The 15,146-nt window shown below is 43.6% G+C and overlaps 2 protein-coding genes across 6 annotated transcripts in view; one reads left to right on the forward strand and one right to left on the reverse strand.

Moving 5' to 3' along the window:
* The window catches only part of RWDD2B (RWD domain containing 2B), a 1,177,964-nt gene that overhangs the window by 880,712 nt on the left and 282,106 nt on the right, over positions 1-15,146 (forward strand). The window lies entirely within an intron of this gene.
* The window catches only part of BACH1 (BTB domain and CNC homolog 1), a 96,563-nt gene that overhangs the window by 40,735 nt on the left and 40,682 nt on the right, over positions 1-15,146 (reverse strand). Inside the window, exon 1 of one of the 5 annotated variants that reach the window (XM_050784721.1) lies at positions 7,537-7,698. The exons of 1 other annotated variant lie outside the window; for it this stretch is intronic. The gene's annotated coding sequence lies outside the window, so the exon portion shown is untranslated. 3 more of the 5 variants (XM_050784723.1, XM_050784720.1, XM_050784724.1) reach the window with 3 other exon arrangements.

A 15,146-nucleotide genomic window follows, 5' to 3' on the forward strand; every position in this document is an offset into this window, starting at 1 on the left:
TTAGGCACTGGCTGGTGTGCAATGATGACCTACGAAGAGAGGAGAGAGGGATAGGGTAGCATCTACTATGAGGCTTTAGGGGAAAGTTTTTCTCACTGATAGAAACAAGCTAGGAAAAAAAAAAGTGTCTCTTCTTCCAGGAAACTTAGTCATATTTTCTTGTGACACTTGAACTTGTGGCAGCCATCTTGCAACCATAAGAGGAACTTGCCAAGGACAAAACAAGGACATTGCCTTTCCATTGACTGGATTTTTAGACACACACACACACACACACACACTTCCTGACCTAACTTCCCCCTACTAAAATCTATCTCTCTACTCTTATTCACAACTAAGCTTCTCAAATTGAGTTGATACAAGCTGTTTCCTCCACTAACCTATGCATTCATCATTAAACATCCCTAAGGCTTTCCTGATTTCCCAAAACTTAGGCTTCTAACAGTCTATGGTTCCACAGCATGTTTTACTATGTTGCTACTATAGCATGATATGGGAATGGTTTGCCTATTAGACTGTAACTTCTGAAAAGTTCATTATTGCCAGTATCTGGAAAAGTTCCCAGCTTATAAAAGCCTAAATATTTGTTTCATAAGTTAAATGTAAACCAAATGCCTAACATGTAGGAATGCCAAAAATACTGAAATGAATTTAGCAACCCTATTGTCCACATACACCGAAAGTTAAATATGTGTTTGTGTGAGTTTGGGGAGAACAGCAGCAGGAACAGGGAGAAATGAGAACAAAGGGCCTTAGCCTTGAAACTTAAAAACACAGTTCTTCCTCACTCATCAGAGATTAGAGAGCTGTTCCAAGCTAATTCAACAAAAAAGAAGAGGCTGTTTCCACACTGGCATGTGAGAAGCAGTGGTAGCATAGCTCTCTAGAATCTCAGCTCCTCCGCTATTTGTGACCACTGTTGCCAACCTGCTCAGAGAAGAAAAGGCAGCCCAGCCCTTCTGGGGTCTGGAAAAGATAAACTAGTCCAAAGACAGGAGGCCCTCAGAGACAAAACACACTTCAAAATATACCTACAGCTTGAATAGCACTTGTGACAGTCCTTTACCACAAAAAGACAACGAAGTAGGGAAAGTTAATCGTAACTACATGCTCATCCCCAAGTAGCATTTCCTTTGACTTCTCTGGATGACAACTGAAATTGAAGGCATGCCAGCAAAGAACCCGAGTCAGCTGGGCAAAATGCTTTTTACTTCAACAGTCTCTTGCTAATGTGAAAGAAAAAAAAAAAAAGATTACAAGAGCCAAAAGCTTTTTTTTTCTTACTTCTTTTAACCTGAATGATGACTCTTACCTAGGTGAGTACCCAGAGCCAGGCCAAAAATATACCTCAGAGAAACAGTCGATAAAGAGACATCAGGTACGCTGGAAATTGAAGAGGTCTGCGCCAACATCAGATAACCACTGTACGTTTTTTAAAATAATATTTAAATATAAAATACACATTAATGAAATCATAACCTAATAAATCATTCAATCTTTTATAGTTACACATTTTATAATAAACTGATGGATGAGCCACTGCACTAATTTAGCTGACTTCCAAAAGACGCTGGCACACTTTAGAAAAGGAATAAGGCATTAAGTATATGAAGATATCAGTAAAGAGGAAGTTGGATGGATAGGACCATCCAATAGGACCCTGAGGAGTTCACCTCCTTAGGACAAAAATACCTCCCTAGGGTCCTGGAGACAGACAAGTCAATAAAAAGAAGAGATAACTGGAAAAAAGGTGTGCAGACGGAGGGAGGGACACTTCCCTTACTATACTATTTACTCGATAGCCTTGGAGGTAGGCTATTACTAATGTCCAGGCTACAAAGGAATTGAAAGCATTTTTTAGTGTAATTCCACTTTAACGAAGGATGGGGAAGTAGAGTGCAACTGTCCACTATGACCGATCTGATCTAAAAAAATGATAAATTTAAAAAGTGAAAATAACTTTACCTGATAGAAACTGGGAATAATTAGGGGCCAGGCACAGTGGCTCATGCCTGTAATCTCAGCACTTTGGCAGGCAGAGGTGGGTGGATTGCTTGAGGTCAGGAGTTCGAGACCAGCCTGGCCAACACGGTGAAAACCATCTCTACTAAAACACAAAAATTAGCTGGGCATGGTGGGGGGAGTGCCCCGTAATCCCAGCTACTACAGAGGCCGAGGCAGGAGAATTGGTTGAACCCAAGAGGCGGAGGTTGCAGTGAGCTGAGATCACACCACTGTACTCCAGCCTGGGCGACAGAGTGATACTCCATCTCAAAAAAAAAAAAAAAAAAAAAAAAACTGGGAATAGTTTGTTACAAAAATATTAACTTGAACGATGACTTTCCTAAGGCATTGAGAAAAGTGTTTACAATTACTTTTCAGATAACATGATCTGCACAAAATTTCAGCTATATTAATGTAACATTTTCTAAATTGTGCCGGTATTGAGAAAGGAACCAGCTGCCAGCCAATTTCACTGCATGCCCACTGTGCTCCTACACTGGTCATTAACAACCAAGATTCTGGCTACCACTATTTCTTCTTCCTCATGTTTGCTTCAAGACAGCTTTTATTTTCCAATGAATATTTTCTAACCTGTCCCTGATCCTAAATAAAACGAAGAATCTGCCCTAGAGGAGTGATGATATTCAAAGTATTAGACGTATAAGACATTTAACATCTAGAAAACCAAATTATATTGTGCTCAATTCAATTCTAAGCCAATTATGGGTAAAAATAAGTCACAAGACAAGTTTTATGTCTATCTTAGATGAACTAGAATTACTTAATTCCAGCTGCTTTCTCAATAATCACACCAATGATAAAAAACAAAGTAGAAAGCTAAACAATCAAAAGAATTTTAACTCAGTGTACACTTACAAGGTACAATACACGATGTTCTCTCCTTTAATCTGTTAAACATTCCCAAGTTTCAAAACCACAGAACTAGAATGAACACATATCATACCACCCAGTTCAGCAACCAACAGTTTATTAAAGAAACACAGCCAAGGTATATTCAGTGTGCCATAGGAGATAAAACAGAAAGACACAGATTCTCACCATCAGGAAACTTACACTCTGGTTCAAAGAATGGTCAATAACACAACCTTTCTGAATTACTAACAGGTACAAAAAGCTATATGATAAATACATCCGTTGTATTCATATCCATTTCATGGATAATTTTTCTGTATTAGTATGGGCATATCATCTAAAGAAAACATAATACTTAGAAGAAACAAATTGGCATACAAATTTACATTCCAAATGTTTCCAACAAACTGGATAGGACCCAGGAATATGTACTGAGAAGCTAGTTCTGTTCTGGTGTTAACAAGAAGGGAGGGGTGGACAGGTTACTAAAGCTGCCAGGCCACAATGTCAACTACAACATGGAAAAGACTAGCCAAAGAATAGCAAGTGTTTTGATTTCGTAAAAGCCAGTTTCAATTAACTGGTTAGTGACTACCTCAAGCACTCTGCTGAGACTAAGATTCCTTTAAGTAAAAAGCTATGTCCTGTGTTCCTTGCCCTCAGAAGTTGAATGTATGTTTGAGATGGTGCTACTGACTGAACGTTAAGAGTGTTCCCCGAGTTGTTTTTCCAGTAGCAGCAACCTGCGCTGCACTCCTCAGTCTCACTTGTGATCAATGGCGGCAAATCAGCTCTCAGCAGCTACGAAACATTGCTGTGTAACTAAGTACTTCCCTGATTCTGAACAACAGATAGTAACACCTAACACTTATTGATGGTTCTCATACAGCTGGCACTGTTCTAAACACTTACCCCGTATTAACACATTTAATCCTCACAACAATCTCTCTGATAAAGATTCTACTATCACCATCCCTGCTTTACAGAGGAAACAATGAGGCACCAGTTACCAGGCAGAAGGGCTTGCCCAAGGCTTTAAAGTGGGTGACACAACCAGAACCTGACCTTCAGCAGTCTGGCTCCAGATCTACTTTTAACCATTCTGCTTACTGCTTCTTTTGTCAACCGTACAGTGATCAAACCCAGACTTCAGTTATGTTAATGCACTGTGTAAGTCAGGTGCCTGGGCTGCAGGCTAGTGTGACAAGTCAATGTTTTATCTGCAGTCCTGAAATGTTTACTCCCTCCAAGGGGTGTGGATTCTGGCAAACTGCACTCAAATTACCCATACCTTGGCCATCAGTACATTACCTCATTTGACATGTATTTTAAAACAAAACAATCTCAAAAATCATCGTTCCACCACATAAAATAAACCCTGTTTAGAATGCTCAGGGAGTGCAGGTTTTAGGGTTAAGACAATTCTCTCATTAACAGAACATAAGTCAGAAAATTAGAAGAGGTGGTGATTCCTAAAACGTAAGTCATAGAGAGATCAGCACAATGAAGAGAATCTCTGACACGTGGTAATTTTAAAGGGTTTTGCAACTGTTACTCTGAGCATCATCTCTCACAGTACAGGTGTGTAGAAGCCACATGGCACATGAGATTTAACTGAACGGTAAATACTACCCTCACTGCCGCCACCCGCCACCAGCACTAGCAGGAGGTTGATATTCAGAATAAATGCTACTTTCCAAGGGATTCACTGAATCTGTCGTCTTATTAATCTTCATTAAGCAAGTGTAAGCTTGGCCAAAAAAAAATACCAAAAAAACAAGACTTCGAGGAGTGACAGTACAAAGTAATTTTTACAGAATGTGTGATATACATATTACACTCTATATACATACTACACTCCAATGTGTGGATCATCTTCGAGTATTTCCATTGCACCTTTTTACATTTCACTGCACTTCAGATAACAAACATTTAAACAAACCAACCAGTGAGCTTGTCTCCAAATTCAAAATACAGGTTACCAAATGAAATTCTGTATTTTTTGTATTTCCATCCCCAATATCAACAATGTAACAAGAAGTTTACACTCAAACTTCTAATCTTTAAAGTAAAATATACAGACAAGAGAACTACCTATAAAATAAAACTTAAATGGAATATTAAGGACAGTATGAAAGAACTCTTAGGAGGAAACCATAAAAGAACAAGCATTCCGGTTGCTGAAAGAATGTTATTGACAGTGGTTAACAGGCTATGTTCCCCCAACAACAAACGGGTGGAGGGCATGCACGCGCATTATATAATATGAATGCGCTATTGTTAGTCTGCATTTTTAAGTTTAATGTCTTTCTTATATTAAATAGAAGGTTTTAAAAGTTTTAATATAGTGTTTCCACATGAAACTCCTTGTACCCCACCTTAGAGGCCCTAATACTTACAATATTCATGATTTCTAATCTCCTCTAGTCCCAGACATAAAGGAACAAAATAAATATAAAAATTTATATTTATATATAAAAAAGTTTTTCCTAATATGTTTTAAATAAACTATCATTAATAGGAATCATCATTTTTTCCACCAAAGGGTCAAATTCCCAGCTCTACATTGCCCATTCCTAAACTTTGTTTGCAATGAGGATTCATAAATATTTGGGCTGTGTGCTCCTTTTTAAAGCAAGAAGCAATGACACCAGGTGTAAAGGCAGTAGTGTCACACAATCAAGACAATGAGACAGGTATTTATGGTTGGCCATTCATTAAACAGCTCTTTCCAGACTTGACCCAATGAGACCTGTTAATTCCACCCATACTGTGCTTACCCTCCTCTGACTCCTGAAACTTCTTGTGTATGCATGAAAAGCCAAGGGTCTTGAGAAACAGCAAGTCCCCTCTGTGTACTCATAACCAAATTTTTATGAAGCACAAATTAAGCTCACTGCTTGAAATTTATAGACCACGTAACAAAAACCACAAAAAGGAAACTAAGTCCAGTAAGAGTAGCAAATATTTTTGTTACAATATTTTTTATTGGGTTACCCCTAGCTGCAAATTTCTTCCCCAGTTTCAGCTCTCTCCAGCGCAAATTTCTTCTCAGACAGCAGGTCACGAGACTCTGGGTTTAAACACCGCCTCAGTGCTATTGGCCACTGCCTAAGAGTGCTCTTCCACTTCACCCACCGATAAACTGGATCAAAACAACCCCAGCTGGGTCCCCTTCAGCCTTCTGAAGCAACCCCTCTAGAGCGCTCCTTGGCCTTTTATAGTGGAGGCATGTGATGAGTATCTGCACCAGCTGTTTCTAATTACCTCTCAAGCTGGGGCGAATGACTCAGCAACCCAACTTTTTAAAGAGTCATCCTACCTTGTTAATCAACCAACATACTGAACAATAGTAAACCACTTGACAGAACCATAGGTTAAACAGCAATACAAGATTCACTACACCAAAGCCACCCTACTCCAAGCTGACTCACCAGGAGCCTTTCTTCCCTAACCTTCCTTAAGATGTCCAAAGGCAGAAATGGCAAGTGCCTTCAAGCCAAGCCCAGCCCAGCCCTTGCACCACTACCCAAAGACCAGGAAGAAGCAAGCCTCTTCCCATTTCTCTGCTTGGCTATGTGAAGCGCTCAAGTGCTCTGCCACTAACACATCTGGGATTTCCACCCTTTATCCTTCTGAACTGCATTCAATACAAACCCTCTGATGTAAAGTGTGTTCAAATATGTGACCAAATTCCCATAGCATCCTCCATGGGTAACAGTCCATACCCCTATACAATTTTCCAAAAAGCAAAGCATCCTACAAAACATTCTTTGTTCCTCCAAGCCTGACACTGTAGCTCGTTTTCCCCATACACGTTCTTTCACAATTACTACTACACTTTACCTGGAATCAAAACAAGTTTAACGCAGAAGCCTCACTCCATAAAAGCATTCCGCACAATTCTACTCAATGACATGAAACTGCCGTGTAAGAATGAGGAAGCAACGGCACTCGTGTTACATTACACGAGCACAAAGCTGGTGTCTCCAGAATCAACGCCCACTCTCACCATATTGTGCGAGGCTTAATTACAACGCGTGGGCAAAACTCCAACAAAGGGAGTCCTGGGATCTCCGGTCCCCAAAACCAGTCTTCGCTAAATCCATCTCAGCACGGTGGCCTTCTCTCCCCAGGCACAAACTCGGCTTTTCTTACGCGATTCCACGCGCGACAGGCACCAGGCTGAGTAGACGCGAGGCTGGGCATAGCGGTGGGAGGCGGCGGAGGACAATACGGGGCCCCAGCCGCGAGGGCGGTGCTGATGTGTCACAGACCGGGCGGGCCGCGGGCGAGGGGCTGGGCTGGCGCCCGAGGGCGGGGAGCGGGGGTGGGGCAGGGACCCCGCGGCCCCTAGTCCCCGCCCGCCCCGGGTAAAGTACGGCGCGCGCGGGTAAACAACAGCTCCTGCCGTGCAGGGGGTTCGGGCGCCGACGGGACGCCCCTTCCGGCGTCGCGGCCACTTCCAGAATCCCGGCCGCCAGCGCCCCCAGCGAGCCCCGCTACGCGCCCCCCGCGCCCCGCCCAACCCAGAAAGAGCCGCCCCCAGCCCGCCCGCGCCTCCCCCGGACCTGTCCGCGGGCCTCCCCTCACAGGCCCGCGGCCCTGACCGCGCCAACCCTCCCGGAGAAGGGCCGGCGGGACTGCCGAGCCACTCACCGGAGCTGAGGCGCGGCGCGGCCCGACTGACTGCAGCGAGAGCGCCTGGCGGGCGGCGAGGGCAGCGGTCAGGTGACTCACTCCTTCCGCGCGGCCAGCCGCCCCCTCCCTTCTGCGCCGCTCTGCTGCCGCCACCTCGCGGCGCCAAAACCCCGCCCGCCCGCTGGAGGCCCCGCCCCCGCCGTCGAAGCCCCGCCCCGCCGCCCTCGAGACCTCTGGCAGCGAACTAGCTAGCGCAACAGCGCCGGCCGGGGTCTCCGCGGCCGGAAGCCCGCGCAGAGGGATTGCAGGGTCGGGTCGTAAGGGGCGGGGCGGGCCTCGGGGAGGCGGGGGTGGGGTCCCCGGACCTCCGCGCGTGGCACAGCCCGCAGCCTGAACTGACTCCCACTCCAGGACCACCTCTCCTCTCCCTTCTGAGGGCAGAACAGAAAGGCCGAGCTCCTCCTCGCCCCGGGAGCTGCAGGACGCCCTAATTCAGCCGAGTCGTCGCGTGCCCGGGTGCCCGCGGATAGCAGGAGAGAGGACGGGCGCTGGCCCCACAGGGGTCGCTTTACCCCTTGAAGAGCTCCTCGCTGCCTGCCCTGGGGGTGGCGGGCGCCCAGGTTCGCAGGGTACTTGAGCTTGCTGGTTGGGATGTATCAAGTGCGTCCAGGGTTTTCTGGAGCGCGTCTAGCAGTTGCTCTACTTCTTACTGACATGAAACAAGGGCCCCCACGACAGGTGTTCCCTTTTCGCTGTCGCTGCCAGGAAGCTTCCAGCCAGGTTCAGCGCCCAGTGGTGTCAGCCGGCCCATCTCGAGCCTTGGTTCCGCTGTCATCTTCTGGTGCTTATTCTGGTATTTATCCAACTGTCAATTTTGAAATTACGTTCCCAAGCCATTTAACACCTCTGGAGTTCAAAGCAGTGGCTGTCAGCGGAGAGGGATGCACGCGCAGCGGAGGGGACTGTGCACGCCAACCCCACGAGGGTTCCTGCGGAGATGGCACGGACCTTGAGGTCTGTAGCCAAAGGACGATTTGTGTGAAGGGGTTTTACTGTTAGCTTTGGAGCCAGTAACAAGAAGACAGCCGTGGAGTTCCTGGGGCAAAAAGGATACCAAGATAATAATTCAGGTATTATCGCTAACATGACTGCATTTGCACCCACAGGCTGTGGGACTTGAGGACGTTTGAGTTACATCCCAAATACATGAGAAAATCACGTAAGTGAAGTTGGATGGGAGTGCGAGGGGTGAAGTGATACATTATGACCTAGAATTAGGGGAGGCTTCCTGGAGCATTGTGTCTTAATTGGGGAGAGTGGAACCCAGCGGTCTAGATAGGGTCCAGAGGTGGGAGGTACCTCGCATCTCGGGCTGCCTCAGTTCTTGGTGGGAGTGCAGATATTTAGTGAAACATGAGCAAAGGACATTTGGAAATAAACCATGAAAGAAGGATTGAAGTTCTTACAGACACATGAGAGCGCCCGAGGCTTTATTCTCCTTCCACCCTGAGCCAGTGGAATTACAGTCTTTTTTCTACACCTATGCAGTTTTTTCTAGGGGAAGATCAGACCCTCCTCTTTGGGAGGAACTCCTTCTTCTTTAGATAATAGCCGTGACATTTTCTAGCCTGAAAATTATGATGTATGCCCTGACATGTTTAATTATTTGAGCTCTCACAAAGGTATACCAATGTGCTGAGAGTATCAAGGCAAGTGAGTGACTCTCAAGCTTCAATTTGGGTAAGAATATCTGGTTTGCTTGTTAAAATGCAGATTCTGGCCGGGAGCAGTGGCTCATGCCTGTAATCTCAGCACTTTGGGAGGCCAAGGCGGGCGGATCGCGAGATGAGGAGATCAAGACCATCCTAGCCAACATGGTGAAACCCCGTTTCTACTAAAATACAAAAAATTAGCCGGGCGTGATGGCGCGCGCCTGTAGTCTCAGCCACTCAGGAGGCTGACACAGGGGAATCGCTTGAACCTAGTGGGTGGAGGTTGCAGTGAGCCAAGATCGCGCCACTGCACTCACTCCAGCCTGGCGACAGAACAAGACTCCGTCTCAAAAAAAAAAAAAAAAAAGTTTCCTGGGTCCCACCTCCAAAAGATTCTAATTTTGTAGATCTGAGTAGGACCTAAGGATCTGCATTTTTAATACTGAAGCGTGTGGCCTTCAAGCTTGTGGCATGTAGTAGGGACAGGATGAAAAATGAAACTGGAGAATGAAATGAAACCGAGTCAGTATGAGAAGGGCCTCATGCACAGCACCTGGAGTTTGGACTTTATCCCGTGGTCTGTAATAAGTGAGTAGAGGTTTTTAAGTCGTGTGGTTGTTTTTAAAAGCTAATTCTAGTATTGAGAAGGAATGGGAGTGGAAACATGGTAGGTTGAATGAAGGAATGACTGAATGATGATGCAGTAAAATAGTGAAAGATGTGGCACTTTGTTTTCAGTATTCTCTTGCTTTGAACCAAAACCACTTAGAATATATTTCTTTTAAAACCTGAATATCAGTGTAAATATTCACAAACAACTGTATGTTCTGACCTATGTCTTCTGGACTTCGAGTTAGCATTAACATTATCAGCTGCCAGGCCAACAAAACCTTGAGTAATCCTACTATACTCAGAATCAATAAAAGTGGCTACATCATTGGTCAACTTTGAAGGACATCGGCCTCAAGATCTTTTACACTAACTCATACATTTATTGAAATATATTACTAAAACAGATTTTAAAAAATTATCTTAACGTTATAATGAGACATAGTGCTTCTACCCAATTCCTATTGGAAAAAAAAAAATGTTAAGATTTGGGGACCAAGAAAAAAAATTTTTTTTTTTTTTTTTTTGAGATGGTGTCTTTCTCTGTCACGCAGGCTGGAGTGCAGTGGCATGATTTCGTCTCACTGCAACCTCTGCCTCCCAGATTCAAGCGATTCTCCTGCCTCAGCCTCCTGAGTAGCTGGAATTACAGGCACCGCCACCAGGCCCAGCTAATTTTTATATTTTTAGTAGAGACGGGGTTTCACCATGTTGGCCAGGCTGATCTCAAACTCCCGACCTCAAATGATCCACCTGCCTTGGCCTCCCAAAGTGCTGGGATTACAGGCATGAGCTACTACTCCCAGCTGATTGCTTTCAATTGGTATTGATAATAGTTTGAAACTGGGACAAGTAGCCTAGTGTTGTGGTCTTTCTGCTCCTTAGCTCAGGTAGGTCCAAGTTCTTGTCTCACAACTAGGAAAAATTAGGCACACAGACACTGGAGAGTGAGTGGAGTGGAATTGATTAAGGGAAAGGAAAGTTCTCAGCAAAGAGGGAATGCTGGGATTGTTTCCCCTACCCAAAAGTGGGAAAATCACCTCTCGTGTGACTGAGCCTAGGGCTTTTATCCACTCAGAATGGGGAGTGCATACTGATTGGTTTGTGAGTTTGCAAAAAAAGGTTTAAGCGAAGACACCACTCAAAGGCAGGCACGACAGTGTAGAAAACCAATTAGAAAGGGTAGGTATATGTAAAATAGGTGAAGGGTGGGGGTCAGAGGAAAGCGTGCCAAACAGGAAGACAAGTTCTCAATCTGGTCTGATAATTTAACTTGTATCTTGGCTTTCAGGCTTTAAACTGTCTTTAGCTTGGATGTGAGGTTTCACCAGGGACCTGCCTCTATCTGCCTAGGTATTTGACTGTCTCCTGTCGCTATCACTAGTAGCACAACATAAAGATTTTTGCTACTGTTTCACAGTGATTTGCAATTAGTGCTTTTTTTTGGTCATGTAGTTTTGTTTTTAGTGCATTATTCTTTAGGAAAATGTATCCATGAGGCTTGGGCATCACAGCTTACTGCTATGTCCTTGATTTATACTTCTCATTGACTGTGAGAAGTGATGGCTAGTTTTTCTGCTGTGAGCAGGTTTTGTGATATACAATACCGTTCACAAGATGTTATATATGTGCATTGTCACATTTCTTTCAAAAATGATATTTCCAATTTTTCCAAACATACATATCTTCTTTCTGGCCATCATACTGATTTTATTACCAAAATAAAATCTTATTAATTTAACTCTGAAAACAATTTAAATAACTATAAGCCACCGGTAGGGAATGATTTTTAATAAAACCTAGATATATACACCATCATTTTCTCCTCTAATAACAGGTTGCCTTGCCTGACCCTCAAAAATAAGGGAGTTAAATCATACAAATAGGTGACATGTTCATGGCTATAAGGAACACCATAGCATAATATTTGGACAATAAAACATAATACATATCCTGGAAAAACTTTGATGTGTAGTCAGTGTAACCCTTATCCCGTCCTCCTCCCTAACCTCAGGAAACATCCACACATCCACATTTATTGCCTACCCACCTTTGGTTCTGAATCCTCATTTCCACAGATGCAACATGATATCTATAACCCCTACAAATCTGCATACCCCTCCAGCCTTCCCAGAACTTCACTCCCTCCATCTTCATCGCCTTAGCGCCTTTTAAGTATTCACTTGCTAAGTCAAGAAAATGATTGGAGAGGGGCAAGGCAAAAAAACTAGGCTTTAAACTGTGGGGGAGTACCCAGATAAAACAAACACAAGTCTCCCCACTTGAAAAACTGCTCTTTGACACCTGTACCCTAAGATGTGATTATGGATTAAAGTCACAGCACTCCTGCCCCCCGGTTGGAAGGTTTTATGGAAAATGAACGTATTTTATTAGAAGACAATGAGAACTTCCTGGAGCAGATGAGTAAACACACCCTCGTGTTTACCTGATAACTGAAATCAAAGATGAGGTGTAGCCTCTGGTTTGAAATGTTACAAAGTCTAAGATCAAGATAAAGGCAGAAAAATGGAAAGGAAATAGCCAGTTTTGAAGCAGAAGAACTCAGTGGGACAGGGGCCAAATCAGTGAAAGAGGTGCTGCTCAGATACCAAATATCATGACAACCAAAGTGGCCCAAACACCCAAAAAAAATTGTGCTTCTGAAAACCAGCAGGAGGTTGCAGTGGACTAAAGATGGCCACAAAATTTTGATCATTTTTCCCGTCGAGAATGGGAGTTTATTTTTCTTCATCTTGAATCTGGCCCTGTGACTGCATAGCCAAGAAGGCAGAAGTGATGCTCTGCCAGTTCTGGTTCTAGTCTTTTAGAAGACTGTCAGCCTCCACTTCCTCTTTCTCAGAATGAGCTCTCTTGGGACACCCTCTCTCAGAACCAAACCACCAGGCATGGGGCATGTGTGGCCTTTTCACTCAGGAGCCCCAGCAACCAGCCAGTACTGAGCATCACGTGCCAGTCACGTGAATGAGCCATCTAGGATGTTCTCTGGTCAAGTCTATACAAAAGAACTTTCCAGTTGAGCCCAGCCAACACATAGAATTATGAAATAATAAAATTATTATTGTTGAAAGTCATGAAATTTTGCAGTGTTTTTTTCATATAGCAATAGATAACCAAAATCAAGATTAAATATCAGATTATTAAAATGGAGCATGAAAATGGAGTTAAATTTGTAAGAACCACAACCCCAATGATCACGACTTAGAGGAAAGTTCAGTAAATAAAAAAGAAAATATGTGAGAAAGGCTGTTTCAGTTTAAACTTGTGTCAAGCTCCTAGACCTAAAATGACACTTGCAATTTTCCTCCATTAGAAATTCATTGTGCTACAAATTTTCTCTCATTCTGTTACATATATTTATATAATGAAGTAGAGAAATTATTCTCTCATAAGCTAATGCTGCAAAATGTTTTTATAGATATGTATGTGTACATACATATATTTTTAATATTAACATGTATAATAGTTTATAATATTTAAATGTTTAAGTGTTTTATATATTTAAACATTTATCACCATATATATACACACATATGTATACACACACATACATATATACATACATATAAATGCTTGGGGATAGAAAGAATCTTGGATGTAGCCTGAATCTTGGATGTAGCCTGACTGCTCTGCACCCAAATGGGGAGGAGTGAGGGGAGAAGAAAGTTGAGTTGCAGCCAGAAAGGTGACAGAAGATTTCCCAAAGCTTCATGTAATCAATCCCTCAAGCCTGTGGAAAAGTTACTAAACGTTTGGTGCCAGTGTCTTCCTCCAGAGTCAGTGATGCTTACGCTTGGTACTGAATTGGAGACAGCACTTACAGCACCTTCTGCCATAGTCACACATCTGCAAAGGACAGAAAAATCCAACCTGATAGCTTTGTTCCATGTATTTGTTGGTGTTTACACCAAGGATTGTCGCCTGCAGCTCTTGATCTTTTATTCTGAAAAGTTGTAGTAGTAGTAAAGGCTACTGTATAACATACCTGTTTTAATAAATGTATTCTCAATTTTTTAATGCAAAACTGGCACAATCAAGAGAGGTGCCAATTTTGACTCATGTTTTTACTTCACCTCTTCATATACCACTTCATTGAGTGTCCTCAATCAGGTTCTCATTCAGGTTCAAAATAGAGGCAAATTTTGCCCCCACCCCCACCCCCCGCAGCCCCCGCCAGGAGATATTGTTATGGGGTGGGTGGTACTAGCCTCTAGCGTGTAGAGGCCAGAGATGCTGCAAAACATTCTACAACGCACAGGACAGTGCCCATGAATAAAATACTTTGTGAATAAGGATACGTTATTTGCCATTCAGAACAAAGAATTATCTGGCCCAAGTTTCCACAGAGCTAAGGCTGAGAAACCCTGACCTAGAGATATTCATGCCCCAATATGAGAAATGTGTGTATACATTAAAAGAAAGTGTAAAGGAATAAAGGAACAAAGTGGAAAGAAAAAAATGGAGCCAGGAAAGAAGCTAAAACATACATATTGCAAAACATGTGTCTTTGATAAAGATGAGCTACAGATTTATCTGTAGCTTCCTGGCATCCAGGTAAAAAGATAAAGCAGATAATTGAATCGTGAGCTAACTGAGGGCTGAGTGGCCACCGTGAGAAGTACTGAACTCCTAGAGGAGAGACCGTAGACACAGGATGTCATCACAACAGCCTGTTCCCTGGACTGAGATGCCATACATAGGGAGCACTTTGGAAAGGGAGGAAAATGATTGATCCTTGAATAAGTACTGGGTCAGAGGAGAGAGATGGATATTAGCATGAAAAGATAGAACAGTCAATTGATTAGGGATGCTGGGTTTTCAGCCTTGATCGCTCCAGATTCCCTCTCCAGCCTCCTCCACACTGCTCTGTACCCTAGGAGGCAGGCCTCTTAGGATGGTATTCATGGATTCCCCATGCTCCCTCACTTCTGGTTGATACGGATAATGGCAGATGTCTACAGGAACTCAGCTGTCTACCTGCCAGGCCATGGGTTGGCTATGGCTATATTCCTCTACCAAAGTCCCCAGCTCCTGCCAGGCCCCCCTCACCTACAGCTAAAGTCAAAGCAACATCACTCTAAGGGTGGTGACATTTCTCTACTTTGGTTAGCTCTAGAGTGCATCACCCCTTTGGTGGGTTCCCTGCCCTCATCCTTGTAAATGGTTCCATCTGTTTCCTGTCAGTTCCCTGACTGATTCACCAGATTAAGACTTGAGGGTAAGGAGAGTGACTATATTAACACATCAAAGGAAAGAATGTGAATGTAGTAAAGAGCAGTCAACTCCTAA

Source organism: Macaca thibetana, chromosome 3 (assembly GCF_024542745.1).
Source record: "Macaca thibetana thibetana isolate TM-01 chromosome 3, ASM2454274v1, whole genome shotgun sequence".
NCBI lineage: Eukaryota > Metazoa > Chordata > Mammalia > Primates > Cercopithecidae > Macaca > Macaca thibetana.